This window comes from Anopheles merus, unplaced genomic scaffold, assembly GCF_017562075.2.
Source record: "Anopheles merus strain MAF unplaced genomic scaffold, AmerM5.1 LNR4000228, whole genome shotgun sequence".
Classification (NCBI taxonomy): Eukaryota; Metazoa; Arthropoda; class Insecta; order Diptera; family Culicidae; genus Anopheles; species Anopheles merus.
Window position 1 is genome coordinate 31,272 of NW_024427808.1, and position 19,878 is coordinate 51,149.

The window sequence follows — 19,878 nt, forward strand, 5'->3', positions numbered from 1 at the left end:
AAATTAATTATGAATGAACAGGGAAAAGTTTTTGGCGGGGGCGTTTATTCTTGCAACGAGACTTTCGTTGCACTGGAGAGAAGAAAAAAACAACCTCGGAGCGCAGCAGAAAGTGAGTTGTTGTATGGTAACATTTTAGCGCTGAAAGGGCTTTCTTTTATTCTGGCTTTTTGGTGCATTAAAACGTAATTTGTTTATGTAGCTTTGACGGCGGGCAGCTTTATGCTTAAATGATTTTCATAGACACAGACATTGAAGTCTTGAAGTTGGTAGAATGCGGTTTATAATCACGTGTACTAAGAGGGTTTAGTAAGAGCTACATAGTATTTCGATGCTAGAGTCTTCTCCAAAAAATCTCCACAAGTCTCCTTAAGGCCGGGCTACATTGATCATACTCGCAAGTGTAATTTCGATTTTCACTAGCGCATCTGGCGGCGGCTGACCGAAGCATTTTGCCAAATAATTTGGGACTGATCCAGAAAATACGTTATTTTTCCATGTTTTTCACTTTAACTGGACAAGGAAATCTTTGTAATTGATACATAAATATGTTGTGCAAGTATTTCAGCCCTTTTCGCATCGAAAAACGGTCAGCAAATCCAGTAAAAAACTACTTAAATTTGAGATCCGGCACGACCATTCCCCTGACGACCAAAAAAAGCTTCCACCAGCCACCGCCAGATGCGCTAGTGAATAACGAAATTACACTAAGATACTACGATCAATGTAGCCCGGCTTTTATGTATTTGTGCATAAGGTAAAACTTTTCCTTTAAATTGCATATAACCTTAACAAACCTACCTCTCAACCGCAAATTCTCCCCGCTTTAAGGTGCAACAACGCAGCAGACCTTGAAAATATGCACCGCAAAGACATTTCGCTGGAAGAATGTTGGGACAGCGCAGGAAGATGTTCGCTTCATTCCACCCAGTAATAGTAGGTCATTAATTTCCTGTCAGTATTTGCTCCAGCAAAGCATTTTCAGTTTGCAGTTTTTACACCACCTCACACCGCTACGGAGCGTGTCAAGGTAAAACAGAGCAAATGGAAAGCTGCGGTACTTGTCACATTTGTCTGCGTTGTCCCCGAACGAGTCGCTCTGGCACTTGCTCCAGTGAGATGCTCGAGCAGTAACGTAAGTAACGGCATAGGTCGCACAGCTGCACTGAAGCGCCTGAAGCATCGGTCAACATCAATAAAGCAATCGTTGTTCCAAGAAAGCGGACAATTATTTAGCAAACATCCTCTCCAGTGTTTCAAGGTTCCGGTGGGCAGCGCTGGGACGCTCTAGGACGCTTCTTTCGGTGCCGTCAGTTTCGTTTGGATGATTCAATCAGAACCGCGGAGTGAATGTGAAGCAAGACAATAAAAGAATCTTCACAACAAACAGGATGCCCTGCCCTGTCCTATTTTAGGCTAACCCAGCAGGATTTCTTTCGGTGAGTGTGAGGGAACTCCAGGACTTGGGGGATCTAAAATGTCATGTTTGCTATCCACACTCTTCGCTTCCAGCCTCCCCCCAGCTCATCCCACGGAGCAGGAATTTCGCTTTTCTTTCCACATAGCAGGAAGTTTGTACCGTTCTAGCCTCCTGTGGTTCGCCCACATTTTATCCCTGATGGACATCGCGCTATCGGACATCGTACCGCCCAGCTAGTGACAGTTTAAGCTGCTCAGTACCAAGCCGTGCGGACCTGAAGCTTTGCCAGACAGGCTGCAAATTTGTTACACGACCCGGCACTCTCTAATGGGCCTCGCCTGGACCACGCAGGGCTGGGCAATGACTGCCGACTACGACTACTCCAGCTGCCGGTTGCGATGGGCAGGCGGATGAACATTCATTAATCAAACAGTGTCCATTAATAAACGGGATTTGCGATGTGATGTTGTTTTCCACCCGTGGGAATTGGGAGGTTGGCCGTTGTTTCGGAAGAAAAAAAAAAACAATCGCATGTCGCTTTTGGGGAGCCTGTCCATTAAGTGACGTTTTCCTGTGTCTGTATCTTGTAATGCACTACAAGACTTTGAGGCGTTTATCTGCAAAATAATGTTTGTTTAAAACACTGTTTAAGCCATCATTTTAGAAATGCTCAAGCCCTATCTCATGCTAATAGCTCAGTGGATTAAAAATATCAAACTGGCATCAATAAGCGATTATAAAATCATCGCCAGGCCCTGAGTGAGCATAATGCCGATGGATATGCAATCGATGCCGTAGCGAAAGTTTAAACAAACGATCAAACTATTAACGATGTCGAACGGAGCGAAACCATCTGGCGGAGCAGTAAACTTCATGGAAAACACATTATCCTCATCGTAAGCGCCAGTGTTAAAACTTCATCCTCAGTAAGCAATCGCTTCGGGCAAACGGTTGCAGGACCGGCAGTCAGCTATCTGCTTTGTCGGTGCGCTATGGAGCTTTCGGGTTTGAAATGCTTGACTCTCGTATAAAATATTTGTAGAATAAAAAATGAATCAAAAGCAATAGATGCTTGTGGAGGATTTGAAGCGATGAAAACCAATATGGTTTGAGCATAACTCACAGCTAATGGGTTTGAGTTCGATCGATCTAAAAATATGACCGTTTAGCTTGCATAAATTGAACAACGATCAATTGCGAAAGCAAATATCAAATTTGCAGTCATGATTTAATCTGTCTATTGAAAATGAATGGAAAATAAATTAAGAAAACTATGTGAATAAGTAAAAACTAATGACAGATAAATATGAATATGCAACTCACAATCGTTTGAAAAGTGCATTACTGAAATTGTCTTTATGTTTTACGAATTGCATAAATTTAGGCGTATCGTAGCGGGGCTTAGAATCGTCATGTTCTGTATGATGTTTGCTTGAAAAAACTTTATTTAATCTTAATTGTTTATACTTAAACCTTAACTGTTTGCTTTATCAGTCATGAAACCATTACTTTCCTTGTATTTGTTACATTTTAAGCCGAATTTTAACGTTCAAAAGCCTATCTCGGCACTTAAGAAAAAAACACATCTCCAAGTGAATGCTTTCAGTCCTTAAATTAGGATGATAAATAAGTTGGCATGAGTCAGTCTCAAGGAAACGCTTTTTAGACGTATTTCAAAATCCTTTTAGGGAACATCACGGAAAAAAAACTCTGCATACCTTTACCGCAACCTACCCCCCTTCCTCTCCACACCATTTGCACGTGATTCATTGCAGCATTTCCTTCCGTCCCGTTGCTAGCATAGCGATGAGGAGCTGTACGGCTTTTTTTCCCTTTTTCTCCGTCAAGAAAGATCTTAATCCTTTGCCACATCCGATTGCCATTTCTTACAAAAAGCGAAACAATTCCTTGCTGCCTGCTCGACTGTTGGCCGAGGGCGGGAAGAACTTCAGGCGCATTGTGTGTATGAGTGTGTGTGTGCCATCGGATTACAGCATTCACATGCCATCGCAGCTGCTGGCTTGCGGGCGAAGCAGTGCGCGTAACCGGCCGGAGCGATGCTGCTGCCGGTGTGCAAGGTTGGCAACGGGTGAGATAAATTCTAGACAAATTTGCATAACTTCATTAAATGCAACCGGGCTAAATGTGTGGTAGTGCCGTGGGGCAGGCCAGAAGCTTGGCACGCTTTGTTCGTACACGGCCATTGCACGGGCAGCAAATCTGCTGCAGTGCAAGGAGCGGGAGAAGAGGAGCACCACGTGGAGTGGGGTTGGTAAATCGGCAACGGGAATGACAAAACCGGCATGCATATTCATAACTTTTACAATTCATACCCGGTGCCAGTTTTTCCATGTTTTCGTACGGCGGATCTTTTTGTTGTGTTTTTCCTCCTTGACAGCTTTTGAGTTTTTTCTTCTTCCTCTTCCTTTCTTTTGTTTTGTTTCATTTTACGTTTAATTTCTAGCGGCTATAGCCGAGTGTGTGGGCTGTGTGTCGGAGGTTCTTTTCGTGTGTGTGTATCACCTCGCTCGTTATTCATTCATTTGTTGGACGCGGTTTCATGCAAAACCCTTGTCACAAGTATTTTTGTAAGCTTTTTAATCAGTTTTTCATTATGAGCTGATCCGTTCCGTTGAATGTAGCCCCCTCTTATCCGAGCGAAATTCCGTTCCAGGGCAAATAGATTGAAAGAAAATTTGCTTTAAGAAAATATTTCACCTTTACGGATTTGTTAAGCGCCTAAAAGTATGCAAAATGTACGTCGTAAGATATTTTACGTATATTTTTATTTTTTTTATTTTACGTGTCTTTCTAGGTGGTATAAGAGTATAAATATTAAGGAACAAAAATCAATTAATTTTTACATTATATACAAACATACATAATATTCCATCCAATGAATTATTGCAGCAGTTTTTTTTTTCTCTTGGCAAGCCGGTACCAATCCCCTCAGCCAAATTGATGGCAAGATAAAGTATGAAGCACAAATTATGCACCCACAAAAAGCATCAGCATCGTGGCGCGATTTGTGCGGCGAGTAAGTAAAGTGGAAATTAAGCAACCACACACACACGCACGCACACGCCGTTCAACCACAATCATCCTTACCGGTCTGGGGCACCGCGCAAATCATTCGCACACGACACGACACGCCAGGCAAGGAGGCACAAGACAAACAATCTGTCAACTTTCTCAGATTAGCAAAAATGTTTGCGCTCGCCCCGGGAAGCGAAATGATAAGAGCATGCCGTTGTCGTTGGCAGCAGCGGGAGCAGCACATGCCGCAACACCACGTCATTTGTATTTAAATCTGTCTCGTTCGTCAAAAATTTCCCTCGCTGTGAAAGCAGCAGAAGGGCGAAGGCTTACTTTAAACGTTTCAAGCGTGCTGCAAATTTGATAGAGTGTAGAAAAACTGCTCCAAAAATTACTCATCACTAAGATAATCAAAATGAGTACGGTGTACGGTCGCTTTGCCAAATTGATCTCGCAGGCACGCAGCTGTTACCAATTTGTGGCTTCACTTCCATTTTGCTTCATTTTTTTTCGGTAGCATACGGAAGTGCAGATACCTGAATATATTCAATCGATAGGTTAGTTCGACCGATAGCGGTGACTTAGTACCCTGGAAACGGAATCTTTCCCGTTGGTGGGAAAGCGATTGACCAGCACCCAGGATTTGCCGACAGACGGGCACAAAAACTGTACCAAGCTTGCTGCCCTCAAGCCACAATGACAAAGCCATCATCATCATCATCATGTTCACCACCATCGGCTGCAAAATGGATAGTCGGCATTAAATTTGCATACATTTTACGATAAATTGAATTCGCCTTCACATATTGTGCTGCTGACTCGTGGTGTAAAGGGCAACGAGCTCCCGCAGGCCTCGCAGGCCTGTACTGTTCGAGCTGGGAACGTTGGCCCATTTTTTAGCGTGTGTTTCTCTACTGGCGTACGTGTTCGTGACGGAAGGAAGCGCAATTCAGCAGTAGCAAAATATTGACACACATATCCTCCTGCCGACCGACGACCGTTGGTGTCGGGCCACCCGATGTGCCACCAAAAGCCTTATTTCCATAATTGAATTGGGCAAGAAATTGACTGCCTTGATGAGGGCAAGGAACAACACCTGGATGGGAAAGCAATCGATAAAATTCGTCCCAGGTTCGGTTACCTAGTTTAAAAGAAAAAAAAAAAAACGCGTGCTAGAAATTATGTTCTCCGTTGCGTACGATCGACGAGCGCCGCAGCACTTTAATTAACACAAGCTCACGCCCTCTATTGGCAAACGGTGGAAGTAGTTTGCTGTAGTGGTAGAGTGAAGTACTACTACTGCTTTGCCTGTGTGTTATTTTTGAAGTACTTGCGTGTTTCTGATTGAAGACACACTAACACACACACACGCTAAATTCTCGATTTAGTTTGTAGCGGGTGAAAACAACGTCCAGGAAACAATTCGCAACTTTCTAACGAAGCTGGCTACTACTTCATCCCTGTAGATGGTAGTGGAAAGTGCTCCAGTAGTTTTTGCAGCTGCCAACCCCTTCCGATGGAGATCTTTGGAGGTCTTGTGAAGGGGTGTGTTTCGAACTCCCGTAGTTAGCAGTTTGTTTGAGAGCTTTTTGCACTTCGTTCAAAGCGCTCGTTCGCTTCCGTGTTCCGAAAAAGGGGGGAGTTTTAGAGCGCCTGTGTGTGGGTGTGCGCGTTTGTGTATTACTGCTTCATAAAAGCTGTACTAGGAGCGCAGCTGAGAAAACTGTGTCAGTATAAGAATGCTTCATCTCATTTCAGCTCAAGTCAACTCGCAACTCCTCCGGGCGTTTCATATTTTGTGTCACTCGAATGGTTGGGGGTTTTTTGGGCAGTGAGGAGCGTCACGATGAAGTGGCAATTTTTGGGAGGCGAAAACACTAGTTTTTAGCCAGCCTTTGTACGTCAGACTGAAGCGCACAAGCGTTCGCAGTGAAGAAGCTGTACGGTTGGGCGTGAATACGCGTCGGAGGGCAAGTCTGGAAGTGATATGTTATTTGTTTCGCCAGGATGTAACTAGAAAACTTTGCACTTTGTATGGATAAGGGTCGGTAAAAGGTGCAGGTACAGAGCGTGCGTTGAATGACAACAAGGTTTCACATTTTGGAGGTGCTCCTGAACATCAGTGTTTTAGTTTTACAAAAAAAAAATCACTTTGCACTCTTGTTGGTTTTCTTACAGGTGTTTGAAATGTTCGGTAATATTTGTGACGATGAAACGAATAACAAAAAAGGCTTAGTTGTTATCGAGAAAGTGTATGTTTTCAAAAAAGCAATATTCCAAAACAGCGAATGTAGATTCGCAGGTAGCTGCTGTACTTGTAATAACTGTTGTAACTGTAGAAAATAACAAAGTCACTTTGGATGTTTACATAAATTAAAAAGCATTAATCGTTTTCTATTGAAAAAAAAAGATTATTTATACATAGCAAAAGGCTTAGGAGCATTTCTAACTATTACTGTGCAATCAGACATTCCGCCCAATATCATCTCGCCGTGATGCGTGAAGCCATCATCGATTGAATTCGATGATATTTGATGAGAAGTCAATAAAATAATAATCAGTTTTACGGCGAATATTTTAATTCTATGTTTTAATCAAACTTTCATCAAACGTAATTTTATCGCACGTCGAACGACATTTCATCGAACGTTATACAGAATGACAGTTGAATGCATACATTTAGGCGCGAAATTTTTCAGCCATGTTGACTTTGGCTACTTTTAACCCTCCACGACGTGAAATTGGCTCGATTTGTCTGAGCGCACGGTCAAACCTAGAACCTGAAGTAATAAAAATAAAATAGTTATTCTTCTTCTTCTTTGTAATCAGTCCTACGTATGGAGACACGGTCTGGTCTATTCGGGGCTTGAGCCCATGATGGGCGTGTTGTTAAGTCGTACGAGTTGACGACTGTACCACCAGACTGGCCCTAGTTATTACTGTACATATTCGAGGGTTTAACGATTTCAGTCACCATTTTTATGTAGAGTTTGACACTTGATACCATGTTAACATTCCATAGAAAACCACATGATATACTAGTGATCAGATTTTTAGTCAAGGTTATTTCAGCCTGAAAATATGTAAAGAAACACTGATTCGTCGCAAAGCTCATGACTCATTATTGTTTTCGCTTAAGCATACATATTTCGTCATGAAATGCTTAAAATAATTTGATACAATATGAAATATATCTAAATGTAATGAAAATATAAAATGTATTATAAGTATTAAAACCAATTCCAAGCAGAAAATAGCAAACAAAACAACTTTAAAATGCATCTTTTTTGTGTACAATAGTGAAGTCCATTAAGTCGCAATGCAACTGTCTAATGTACATAACACAGATGATGAATATTGTTCCACTCACATGCTGAAATTAAAATTTTGTAGCTCATATTATATAATTCATTTAAGATATTTTCAAGCTTTCGAACTATACTTTAAGCAGAATTTGATTTTAATTTGAGAATTTGGGTAGCACTCCTGCAAAGTAAGACTTAAACAGTTCCCACCCGAACTGTCATGAGCGCTGACTATCCGGCTACGTGACTGCAAGAAAGAAAGAGGTGCTATAATTAAAACCTCTTTAAACTACACCAACAACAAGGAGAACTAAACAATCTTCACGTAGTATTTTGTACTTCCATACTGTTATCATGACATCTTAATAGAAGTAAGATAAACAATACTAACTAGCCGCCCCTTTTCACTGAGAAAATAAAAACGATCTTCCTGCTAATGTTGCCAATTTGAAATTCTCTTTACAGTATTTAATTTCAAACGAAAGAAGAGACCGTTTTATCCCGTGATAAAAAACTGTCCTTGGTTCCTTCACGGTGCTTCCATTTACCGGACAAGTATGAGTGTGTTTGGCGCTAGCCTGGCTGCTGAATTTGTCGCCTCACAAATGGGGTACATTATTGTAGCCACCTTTTTCACCGGTTCGTGCTTCAGCGGCAGCGAAACGGTTGCAGGAAACGTTAATGAGGTTAATTATTTAACGTCTTTTATTTAATTATTGTGTCGCCGCGGCTCTTTCACCTGGCCGACTCCGCCGGGATGATACCTTAGCTGCCCCTGCTTAATGATCAGACACAGCGCATCAGATTTAGTAGCGTACGTACTGGGTCAGATTATTTTTTCCCCCCAACTTCTGCAAGCTCGTTGTGATTATCACCGGTGTGTTCATTCATTACCGGCCTTGGCACCACCGCCCGTTGCTGCTGTGTAAACGGCCGTTTCGAAAGCGTGAGCCTTACAAGAAAGCGAGAAAAAACCACCTGACGCCGGAAGAACGAGCGATGAAAGCAAATGCCGAACGCCATTAGCAAGTCCGGTACATAATCAGGGTAACGTTAACAAGAGCCGGACGGGCTGCTGCTGGCATGATCGTTTACGTTCAGGTTCTTGCACCGAAAGAGGTTTCCGAACAGGGAACAAGAGAAGGTTCTCGCACCACACGACACGCAGCCATGCCACCACCCGCTACCAATGGTTGCCGTTGGCGAGTGACTGCATAATTATTTCAAAGACAGCTGTTTCCCCGCTAGCGACTGCTCAACGAGGGCAGCATTGTATATAAAAGAATTCCAAACTTCTGCTCGCATGTGTACACGTGTACAGTGTACCCGTTTTGAAAGGCAGCGCGCTAAAGTGGTGCTCGAAAGGTGCCAAAGCATTACGGTGCGTCTCACACTATGCCCGAGTGCGCGCGCGTTTGTGCTTGCTTCCAGCGTTGCTGCTTCACCCAAACGGATCGAGCTCAACCGAGTCACTGTGGGAGTTCCTATTTAGCTAGCGCGTGGCCGCCTGGCGCTGTGTTTGTGCATACAAAGGGGCCAAGGATCAAAGACTTTACAAGCCGTGGAAGGAAGCCAACGATGGTGAGGAAACTCTCTCAAATGAGTGCAAACAAATTGCGGATGACAAATGCGGAAAGTGATGTGGATTTATTTTGAATGCGGAGGATAAGCGGCTGTTGAGCTGGGTAAAGCTATGCGAAGCCATCCAAGAGTACTTGAGTTTTTGAGGACGATTTAGCGCGCTGTTGATTTGTGCTTATGGATCAATTGAACTCGATCGTTGAAACGGTTTAAGATGAAACCGTGCAAATGCATGTGGAATCTGTAACACTTATTGTAGCGCGCGAATGATTTCGTGATGAAAATTCCCGCGCGCGAATGGTTTCGTCTGATTCGCGTCTCAAAGATAGACATAGAAATCGTTAATTTAACTTAATTTAAATAACATTTGGAATTGCAATGCAGAAAAGAAGACATTTTTAATCGTTGGTGAATCTAAACCGATAGCTATTTCTATGATAATTCCTTTTACAATACCTAACAAAACTCTTACGGAAAAGGCATACAGGAAGGCGCCCCAACTTATTTTTTACTAAATAAAGTGCATTACAACTTAAGTTGCATCTTTGGTTTGTCAATATAATAGTCCAGTCATATAGCTTAATGATATCGCTAAAAAAAATAATAAATAATATAATAAAGCTCCTAATCTGTTTATTTTGGTATAAACCAACAACGGGAGAAGGGCAAAGTAAAAATTTAAATATGAATAACCAGGTTGCACTTACAACATATAACGGTAGCAAATATACAAAGTAATTGTTTTCAAATTGTCTAAGTTGTTGAGTGAACATCATAATTGATTAAAGTTGCATACTTTCAGGTTCTTACAAGGTTTTTTTACTTGATTTGGCAAGCGTTGTTAGTCCTTTATAATGTTTAATTTACGTGATAAAGTATTGCTGAATTTTCATCTAAAACTTGTAAACAAATAAAAAAACTAAATAAAAATCTATAAATCAATTTTTAAAGCTGCCAATTGACCTGAATTCGTTGAAACATATTGTTAGTTGAATGCTTGGTTTAATCCGCTACACTGGAATTGTGATATTGTGTACCACGCTTATGATATCAAGTGCGAACGTTGTCTTACAGGGTTTCCCACGATTTATTGGTCAGTTCCCATGATTTTTTGTGTGCGTTCTCACGATTTTTTTTAGCATATTCCTTACATTTTTGGTTCGTTCCCATAATTCATTGGTATTTTCCGATTGGATATCAATACAATTGGACCACAAAATTCTGGGACACGGCCAAAAAATCGTGGGAACGCACCAAAAAATCATGGGAACCCACTAAAACTTGATGGGAGCCAACCAACAAATTGTGGGAAATCCTGTAAACATGATGACGTTCTGAAAACAACTGATGCGCTTGCCGCGTCAAATGCTGCAGTTTCGTTCAACGGTGCTACGCTTGCCAAATCAAGTAAAAAACCCTGTATATTATGACTTTTTTATGATTACGCTTCCGTCACAGATTTTGTATTTTTTAAAGAAACCATAAATAATATCAATTATAATTACAATAGCTCATATTCATTTAACCCACAACTACCATACCATAGGCAACAGCATTTCATTTGTGCGATAAATCACTGTGCAAAAAGATACAACAAGTTGTCTCCCAATTACTGTATTAAATTGCAATTGCTTTGTTGGTTAAATTATTTCCCAATTGCGTTTTATAAAAGCTCATCCTTCCCGTCCGACTCATCCGACTCCATCAGGTTCAGTGTCATTTAAGGTGAAAATTACATCACCTGCCGAGCAAATTGCACACCAGTTTTGATCGATAATGAAGCAAAGTTATTAATCCTTCGCCTTTAGAGCCAAGCCATGCCCCAAAACCCGGCGTTTGCAACCCAATCAAAGCCGACGATAGGACAGAAGCCAACAAATGGGAGTGTTCGATTCTCGCTCCGCATCAGCATGCAATCCTGGAGCATGCTGTACCGCCACTGCTCTGAGCAACCACCGCCATAATTGCATCCTTCTGCATCGACAGGATAGAACAATTGAATTCCTAACGAGATTTCGAAGATTAACACCCGGCGCCACCATCACCCCCGGTTAGTCGAGGACAAGCGATTCCGAAACGGATTAGAACGGACGTCTTAATTTACCGTGTCATTCCTTTGGTTCCTCATCGTCCCTCCATTACCCGGCTCGGGTGCATATTCTGGGGGAAAGCTTCGGTTGGGGCGAAGTAGTGTTACTGTGCTTCCATTATCGACACTGTCCTGCACACAACTCTGCTGCCAGTACGGTCGGAGAAGGTGAGCAGTGGAACGGCAAACGGGGAAAGGATCTTAAATGGCAAGAAATTGGAAACTTTGTCGTACGAAAAGGGGGTTTTGGGTTGGGCGCTTGCACTACGAGGCCCGAGTAGTGGGGAGATGATGCACTGTGGTAAGTATTGTTTTGCCGAGAAAATAATGAGGTTAAAACGAAAAGCTTTTGAAGAAGAAAAAGCCTTTAATAAAACCAATCTTTCGTGTACTTTAGCATCATAATAGTTCTAAAACTATAGTTCTAAAATTAAGTAAAGAACTTCATATACACAAACAGAAGTTTAAACAATCACGCAAACAAAATATGTTATCGCCAATTAAAATCAATTAAAAGTATTGACAGTGCTGCGTGTTTCGTTTTTCCACGTCCAACTGAGACATGCGGCAATGCATTTAATCTGTAACTTTCATAGAATACTCAATTCTATCAACAGCGCAGACCGAATGCATTGCAATGCTAGAATGAATCTCCAGTCCCTGTTCCTTCTCACCCCAAAGGAGGTGAGAAATTCAATTTTCTCCATTACACATCATCAATTCCCGGCACAAATACCTGATCTTATTTCTTCCCCGTCCTCCCCGGGGAGAGAATTCATTTTCTCCCCATTTCACAATTCGATTTCGATGCACATTAGGTGATGACGGTGGAAGCGGAAAGCTTTCCGTCATGGAAAGCTCCGATTCAGACGATGCACCTGCTGCTGTCACAGAATGTCTTTACCAGCTGCAGATGGGAAAGCCGTTTAGTTGGAGAAGGCTGATTCACGGGACCAGGGTTTTCTTGCCACTGCTGCTGAGTTGATAATGTGCTACGGTGTTCCGTTTCACCTTCGACTTTGTCACTCTCTCTATCTCTCTCCCTCTCGCTCTGTGAAACCGGTGTGTGAGTGATTGAGGGACATCAGGGCCCATTGTTGGATCAGGTGGCAGCAGCGATGCAACGTTTGGCTTTTTTTTTGCAGTCGTCGTTGTTGTCAAGATGGGCGGAAAAGCACGCATTCGAATGGGCAACAGAATTGTAACGGGAGCCACATCGCCCTTTTTTTGGGTGACTCGAGAGCGCTTACATTTCAATCCTTCGAAAAAGATTTTCACCTTCCGCTGTGTGTGTGTGTGTGTGTGTGTGTGTGTGTGTGTGTGTGTGTGTGTGTGTGTATGTGTGTGTGTGTGTGTGTTTAGCCACTGCTGGTACGAGAACGAGTGGAAGTGAGTGAGTATGTGGAAAATTAAAATCGCATTGCAACGTTTTCGGGTGCGGGTAGAAGGTCGAAGCATTCTGCGAAATGGAAAATAGTGCACTAGCTTAACTGCTGCCCTCGCAAGAACGCGAAAATCGAATATAGGATTTTATGCTCGAATAGGTGACATCGTTGCTGCGGATGGCGATGGATGAGTTGCAGTGGGAAACGGAATTTGCTTCACAACTTGGGGGACCTTTCCCAGTGGTGACACAGAGCAAATTGTTCTGCAAATCTTTGCTGTCGAAACGGCATTATCTAATGGGATGTGTTTATTTCGACTTCGTTTCGGGGAAGGATATTGTCGGTGTGGCATGCAGGTTTGTAGAAACTGATTATTCATCAACAAAAAACAAGTATAATAAAAAAATACCACCATTTGCTTGATTTAATTTGAGTGCAATTTTGTCATGGGAACTACAATTCGAGCACGTAATTTCATGCAAGGGTAGAAGAAAACTGTAACGTACCAGGCGTCTCCATCAAGTGAGATATATCACTAGTGGAGGTCGCGTGGTACATTCGTCAACTTGTAAAATTTTTCGTTTTCGTCCGTCGTAGGATCAAGCCTCGTATGGACCATCTCCCCCGTAGTAAGGACTGACTATATAAATGCAATGTATAAATGCAATTGATAATAATAAAAATAATAAAATAATATGATAATAATAATAATAATAATAATAATAATAATAATAATAATAATAATATTAATAATAATAATGATAATAAAATAATAATAATAATAATAATAGTAATAATAATAATAATAATAATAATAACAATCATAATAATAACAATAATAATAAAAATGATTTAAAATAAGGAACACGTAATAAGGTAGTATAATAAATTAAAATTAAGAGAAATTGATCAAATCGTTTCTTACTTAACTTTTTTGTAGTAACCGAGGGTACACGCTCTTGGAAATATTTATTTCTATTATTGGGGCCTTTTCCGTTTGAAGCTCGTAGGCTGAAATTTCAGCCTGTCAGCTGTTTGCGTTGTATAGCAGTTTTCGAGCAGCTATCTAAGTGAGTATAGTATACAGGTGGGCTTATCCCAAGGTGTATGAATTTAGAAGACTGATTTTGATCGCTTCTGCTTCTTAATGAAGAATTTTAGGGGTGTTTTGAGTATTCGTCAAACCTCCAGAAAGCTCGTTGGAGCAAAAGTTTTCACTCGTTCTGTCAAAAAGTGATATTCAATTTTGGTTATAACAAACATGCTATGAGACCACCTGGACTACATACACTTTGATTCCAGATTCGATTACCTGATTTCTTTAATGCACCTTGGGATAAATGTAAACAAAACCATGTTTTCGAGCAGGTACTCGAATCTAATTCTAGCTTTGTGGCTAGAATAATCTAGACTGAAAATTGCAGGCTAGTTTTTAGTGTGGTTTTGTATGGAGTGTTTACATGATTTCAGCCTCCAACTGTCAAACTCCATACAAAAAACTAACTAGAATCGTGAAGGCCCCCATTTTCATTATTTTTTCAATTCTTGCTTTATTAATTGTTTGTAAAGAAAATCGAGTAATTACAATAATGATAAAAAATACCTAGTTTTTCATTGTTGAATATACTTTTATGCAAATAGTCATTTCCAAAAATAGTTTTAATTTTCCCATAAAGTTATAGTGTGATTTACACTTTAGATACTTTTTTATACGATAACCACAAATATCTTAACATAATGTGGTAAGTCTCCTAACAAACATACAAATCTGACGTAAATGTGTGCAGGAGGTAAACAGTTGCAAGCTGTAGGTAATGTAAAAGATAGTAAATTGATAACAATATTGATCAAATCAATGACTATTCAGGAGGAACAAAGCTATCCTATAGCATACACTCATCAATTTCTTCCAGTTTTGTATGTTGTCACAAAATAAGTAAAAATATAGCCCATTTTTTCTATTAAAAAATATAAGAAACAAAATAGTACAACAAAATTAAATAAAACTACGCAACTAACTCCGTTTGATGTAGCTATTCTTGAAAAAAACTTTACCAAACCAAATTATTTGTTTGATTTTTCAATATCTGGGAATTAATTTGGCCTTATTGACCCTTTTTACTGAAAAAATATACTTCAGTTAGTATGCGCTTTACAAGCAACCAATTCATTTTGTTGGAAACCTTTCCCATCTTATTCGCTTGCACACATTTCAGACTTTCCTATTGGACACACATTATCTCGAACACGTGCCAGCCCGATAATGGACACCCTCCATTACTTAGGCTTACAATATAGATAGCATCTCGCTCGTGTGTTGGAAAATTTAAAACATCCTCCCCCCAGGCAAAGATAGGCTCCAAATTTATGCACATTTGCTGGTACTTCTTGGAACGAAGCTTGCCTTGCGGAGCGGCTTTAAAGCCATTTCACCACACCCATAACATCGGGCTGGCTCGTCGATGGCCCCGACTAATCCATCCCAATCAACCATGCAATCAACGTTGATTTGAACCGTCCATTGCGAGCATAGCACATACGGTCGCCAGACGATTGTGCCAGTAGTTTTCTTGGTGCTTTGTTCATGCTGCTTTCCCTTAGGCTGTACCGGGCCGTGGCTCCCAATGATGCTTCAGCTGTCGATATGGCGGGGCGCAAATAAATAGCACTCGTCGTCGTCCTTTCCGACAATGGATACGGCTCAGGAGAAGCAAAAACAAAATCTCACCCCCACCCCTCTCACCGTAAACCCTGGAACGAAGCCACGTGGTGACGGGGGAAGCATACCGGTCTCTTACCTTTCGGTATGCATGAAGCAACATAAGCCCGAGGCGTTACTGAGACTCAGCCTTGCGTTGCGCTTTGTTTTGCGAGAGCAAGAACCGACAACGATAAGCAGACCGGTTTTAGCGTAGGAATGATAATATTTTTCGTTTTTTTTTGTCGTTCCAACCATCCAGTGCATATCCAATTGCTTGGTAGAGATAGTGTTTCCTCTTTTTTCTGTACCGGGTGGTAAACTGGTTGTGCGAACTCCGATCTGGAAGTTTTTTTTAGATATTCTTTGTGCATGGGTATTTTTTTATTTCATTATTTCTAGTGGAATAAATTTAGTTTTTCCGTAAGGTGGTAAATACCAGAGGCAACCAACACCCCATCCGTGTCTGATAACGTTTGCTTTAGAAGGTGTAAATATGGCTCTTTGTCGATGATTGGGTGAATCGACCAAATCGATGAATAGCATTGCAAATGGAATCGGATGCGGCAAACAGAACTCGAATGAGTAGTTCAGACATACGTCTGGGGATTTGTTTAGTTTACTTGATAGGTGTGAAGTTTGTGTTTGGGTTTTTCCAAAGCAAAATCAAATAGCATCAGTGCTTATTTAGTTTTTTGAAATTGTATAAGAAAAAAATAAAGAGTTTTCAGGACACCAATGAAGTCTAGGCTTGTATTAATATTATGTTAAATGAACACTTTGTACAAAAGTATGATATGACAGACGAAAGTGAAACATTCAAACCTCCGTAGGCTTCTATGATGGCACTTTGATCTTCCTTTTGTTGGTTTAAAGGTATTCAAGACATTTTTTAAGACAAGGTTTAAGACTTAAAACAATTGTGTAACAGGTTTAAAATATCATATTTAAATAATATTAAAACTAAAAGTATAAAAACCAAAATGTCATCAAAACTCATTCAAAAAAAAAGAACCAATTTAAAGAACTTGTAGACCTTCTAGAACTAGAAGACCTTTTCTAAAAGAACAAAAATATGCAAATCAGAAGTATGCATGACAATTTTTGCGACCAAGAATTTCGCGACCATGAGTTTCGCGACCAAGAATTTTGCGACCAAGAATTTTGGGACCAAGAATTTTGCGACCAAGAATTTTGCGACCAAGAAATTTGCGACCAAGAAATTTGCGACCAAGAATTAAGCGACCAAAGATTTTGCAACCGAAGATTTTGCGACCAAGATTTTAGCGACCAAGATTTTTACGACCAAGAATTTTGCGACCGAGAATATTTGCAACAAAAAACCCTTTAAGACCATTTTCATTCTTAACTATGCCCGATATGAATCGAGTATGAACTTCACAAGGCTCGTAGAGCGTCCACATTCGACAGTGCCTAATTGAAGGTTTACTCGAATGAGTATTAATGCTCGACTGATAACGCTTTTATGATGCTGGTTTGGCTAGATTAAAATAAACAACAACAAACAATACCCTACTTTAAAATAAAAAAAAGCAAGGCATAATCATTTGTATCTAAAAGTTAATGAAAACCTTTTTTTCGCAACGATTTTAAGCCAAACAACTAAGCTAGATGCAATTCGTCATACCCAAAATTAAAATTAAATAAATTAAATAAGCAAGATAGATTACTTTGCGAACAGTATGCACTACCGTTACACAACTTACAGTAATTAAAATGTGCAAGCTCATTAGGTGCAGATCTAAAGGTTAAAAGGCTTACCGTGGCTAAGCTTGCTATTTATAGCTTGCTTCTGGCTGAAACTTCCAGTTTTCGGACATTTTTCTTCATCTTTTTTGTTTTTTGTTTTTTCTTTCACGTAATCCGGGTAATGCTCGGGAGCTGTTTGTATATGTTTCATGAAAGTGTCGTTAAACTTTATTTTTGGACTTTTGCATACTTTTTCTTCCTGCTGTTTTCTCCTCCAACTCCTCCACTCTCTCTTTGCATCTCACTTTGACTTTAATGTTTTAGCCGACGTTCGTAAGCGTTCGTCTTCTGTATGATCCTCTGTCTTCTCTTCTCCTTCCTTTGATTTCCGGGCTTTACACACCATTTGACGGAAGCCATCAGTTTAGCCAATTTGTTGAGCCCGCGGGCTTAGCGGGCGGAACAACGAACGCATAAAAATTAGCTCCGGGTGGCAAAATGGACTTGGTTGGGGGTTGATTTGCGTAAAAGAGATTCATTCGCCCTTTGCTTACACGTACTTCCTTTTACCGTAGCTTGGTGTATTGAGAATTCACCCGTAACCTGTTACGGCTTTTCTCGCTAAGCCCATATACTTGTCTCATCGTGTGTTTTCTTTCGTTTTTTTTCTCTTCTTCTTCTGCTACCCCTACTTGCTGTCTGCGTTCGTTTGGTTTTGTGTTGCAATAATCCAATAAATACTCAAATAGTGTTAATATGGGTTTGCTCGTTTGGTTTTACATACTGTTTTTTTTTTCCTATTTACAAACACCTGGCTTGCGTGTATCAGACACACATCGTGTGTACGCAAACGCAGCGCTAAACTGTGGAAGCACATCAGTGTATCTGTGCTTTCGAATCATCTCGCCTTTTTCTTTTCGTTACCTTTTTTGTTTGTTTCTCGCAAGAATAGAAGTAAAGTGAAATGGAAACGTATTATAAATTATTGCATATAAGTTTTGCTTTGATTAAAAATCTACCATGCAAACAAGTGGTGGAGCACCGCTCAGGAGTTCCGTTCCAATAAACTCAAACACACTCAAATGTCTTTCGTAAAATATAAACCAATTGATACATCTGTTTTCTTAATTTTGTCCTACAACATGGGGACGTGTTGGCTCTCCTATCGACGCTCATCGTTTGTCTCTTCCATCCAGTGCTGGTTTCAATGCTATTTTGCGTTTGTGTTGAATGTCCCGATGCTACTCGTTTTTGTTTATTTGTACCGACCGACCAGCAAGCCCGGTTTTGCTATGCCGGTGTGTAAAATTGGTAGCAAAAAATGGTACACCTAAACTAAGACCTTTAAACCGTTCAGCCCGTCCCTTTTAAGTCGAACGTTTTCTTCCGTTTCTCCGCTCCGCTGGGCTCATTTACGAGCTTTCGCTTTCGATTTTTCCTACTGAAATTTGATTTTAAATGTATTTGCTTCTCTCGCTCTCTCGCTCTCTCCCTTTTGCTAAACCATGGTTTTCCCTGTATAGAATATACGTGTACATATATTCGTAGAAAAAAGAAACAAACATTGCTCGAAATTGACTCCGGAAAATGCGGAGCCACCGCACCTTGCTACGGGTGGTACACACTCTGTAAAACTGTCCTCACACCGTGATGGACACTGTCTTTCTACAACAGGCAGCAGCAGTGTTGCTGTCAGCAAACACCGTTCATTTGCTTCAGCGTTCTATTAGAGCTGTCGAGTTTGAATGTGACCAGAGCTAAATGGGGGGGGGGGGGGGGTTTGTTTTTTTGAATGATTTCGTTCGTTAAAATCATCTACGAGCCCGCTGCCCCGCAAACACACGACAGGTCCGGGTAAAAATCAATCCCGGGGCAGCCGAGGGCGTGCTTTCGGCAGCAGTCGGAAGTTTTGTCCGTTTCAGTTGTTTCGTGTGGCGATAAAATTGTGCTAACTTTGGTTACAGGTGTAAGTGGGGGTGTGTGTGTGTTTTTTTTGGTTTTGTTTTCTTTGCTCTCCACTCACTGGTTTGAGTAATACTAAACAATGGATTATTTGCTTGGCTTATGTTATTTTACGCACATAGCTTTGCGTTTGCGTGTGGGATAGTTTATATGTTACAGGTTATCATTTTTTGTGGCGTTTTTCTTTCTTTCTTGATTCTCGTGATTCCGGCAATGTGTGAAGGTTCTCTGAATGTTTTCTGTATATCATTCTACAAAAAAAAAAAACAAATCCTTTCAATGCCAAAACCTTCGGATGAAATGGGTGGTGAATGTTTTGTGCTTTTTTTTGTTATTCGTTGAATAAACTATAAATCTTCACAGAAAACGAATGTATGCATATGTCGGTGTAGTGTTCGATCAGGAATAAAGTTTAAGGCATATTCTTTCGTTTATGTTCTAGCGAATGGCGTAGCCGTTAAGGATTACGGGCAGATTGTGAAAATAGAGCAATGGTAATGGTTTAAGGGGACATTGAAAGAGGTATGAGAGAAAAAGGTGTGCTTGGATGATTTCAGTCAGTTTTCATGTATAGTTGCAGTGTAAACGCACGTCGGCTGAACGGAGACGTTGAAAAGGAGAAAGATTGCCCCAACAATTTGCATTTGCAGCAGGCTGCTGAGCTGATGAGAGACGCATGACGTATGACATTT

At 40.7% G+C, this 19,878-nt stretch overlaps 1 long non-coding RNA gene across 1 annotated transcript; it reads left to right on the forward strand.

Annotated features, from left to right (window-relative positions):
• Positions 1–744: 744 nt before the first annotated feature.
• LOC121601925 lies at positions 745–2,066 on the forward strand. The gene is made up of 3 exons (XR_006006226.1): positions 745–1,135; positions 1,253–1,439; positions 1,513–2,066. It is a non-coding gene; the product is annotated as an uncharacterized LOC121601925 (long non-coding RNA).
• Positions 2,067–19,878: the final 17,812 nt, after the last annotated feature.